The sequence below is a fragment of the Lycium ferocissimum genome, chromosome 4 (assembly GCF_029784015.1).
Source record: "Lycium ferocissimum isolate CSIRO_LF1 chromosome 4, AGI_CSIRO_Lferr_CH_V1, whole genome shotgun sequence".
NCBI lineage: Eukaryota > Viridiplantae > Streptophyta > Magnoliopsida > Solanales > Solanaceae > Lycium > Lycium ferocissimum.
The window spans coordinates 53,738,727-53,740,748 of record NC_081345.1 but is presented as its reverse complement, the minus strand read 5'-3'; positions in this window follow the sequence as shown (position 1 = coordinate 53,740,748).

Here is a 2,022-nt window from a genome sequence, read left to right as displayed (position 1 = left end):
TCTATTGATAGACTCTATGAATTTCTGAACGCTCTCTCCAATCTCCACACCATAAAATAAATAGCAGCAGCCCTATTTATAATAGTATAAAACCTACTTTAACTCAAAACAGGAAAACTTATTCCTATACTAATTTGACTATAAATCCTAATTGGACATGGATTAAAATATCAAATCCTAACCAATTTTGGTTTCCTACAATTTTGAATTATTATTTCCAACAATGTGTAAATATTTTTTGCACAATATAGCATGTAACCTAAATTCCAGTGCTCTAAACCATGTTTGAATGTGGAGAAATTAAACCACAGTTTCACTATAAATTGATCGAATGAAGTACAAAAGAGAATTGCTAGACATAGCAAAATGCTAAATTCAAGATAGTTGGAACTGACGGTTCTTGATACGAAAGGAGTTGCTTGTCTATGGAATTCTTTTTCTTTTTTCAAATTATTTTAAACATCGTTTGGTTATATATTAGACTGATTTTTTGATTGTTTTTTTCAAGATAAATCTGAAGTGTGAAAAAGTGATTTAAAACAATTTTTCAAGTGAAAAATGACTCACCAAATTTCAACTTTTTAAAATTAAATATATGTCCAAACACAACTTCAATTTTCATTTTTTTTTTTTTTTAGATTTCACATTTTGTTTTATATCTAAATACCTACTTAAAGATGAGTTCCAATTAATGGATGACTTCTTAATAGAAGCTACAAAAGGACAAAAAAAGTTTCCTATATCGTATTGCTGACTCCAAGTTGATCATAGATTTACTTGGAAATTTAAAGATGAAAGCAACAAATTACGGCATTTCTTAATACGGATGATTAAACACCAAACAAGATATTAGGTATTTGCTAATTAAAAAAAAATGATAGAACCACTATCCTCATTACGCCCAATAACCTTTATTTAGATCTTGTAATTTTAAATGCAAAACTGGAACTCAAAACCTAAATCAAGTCATTGTATAACTTTCACCAATCATTGTATCTTGTTCTCATTTTTTTTATTTTTAAATTCATCAGTGTCACGATCTTCTTGTGTCAAAGATTTTAAGGGAAGAATTATATAATTTGTATAACCATAATTGAGCAATATGAGTCATCTAATTAAAAAGGGCATAGACCCAATCAAGAAGCAAGAAGTGGACAAAACTCGAAATCTAAAATTTCTTACAAATTTTTGTTTAAAGAAAGATAAACTCGTTTTGCTAATTACTATAATGGCGTATAAAAGAATTTTTTTCCTTTCATTTTAGCCTACTAGGAACATGCGTGTTCAAGCGTCATTCAATTTTCTTAATTAAAATTTACAGAAAAGTAGTATGAACAGATGAATCACGTGAATAAATCTTATTAATTAACTTAGATTGTTAGTAATGTATGAAATAATTGTTGTAGTTTTGGTAAATTCTTAGACTCATAAAATGTAAAATGTGCTTGTGTTGAGAGAAAAAAGATAAATATGTGATTGCCGTAGAGAACTAAAAAGAAATATTTTTCTTTTCAGATCTATGTTTGTTTCAATGATCTAAAAACCTGAGGAGAATTTAAACTAATTTAATCAAATAATACTTATGATTAACTATATTAAATAAGTTTATATAAGTGTTTCAATTTTGTTTGGAACTATAATAATATTAAATTCTTTTTAAATGAGTTAAAAATTTACTAAGGGTGTGTTTGGTATGATGGAAAACATTTTCCAATTTTCTCATGTTCGTTTGATCAAGATTTTTGGAAAACATATTCTTTAGGAAAAAGGTTCCTTAAAAATAGAAAAAATGACTTCCCTAATCAAAGTAGGGAAAACAAGTCTATAATTAGCATTTCACCAACTACCCTACCACACTCAACCCACCCTTCAACCACCAAACCCCAATAACTTCCAAGAGCCCACGCACCCCCACCCAAAGACCCCTCCACCACCCCCACCCCCCCCACCACCAACCCACCCCTTCAATTTTTTTTTTTTTCAAGTTTTGAAAAAAAAAATTCTTTTTTTGATTTTCTACAC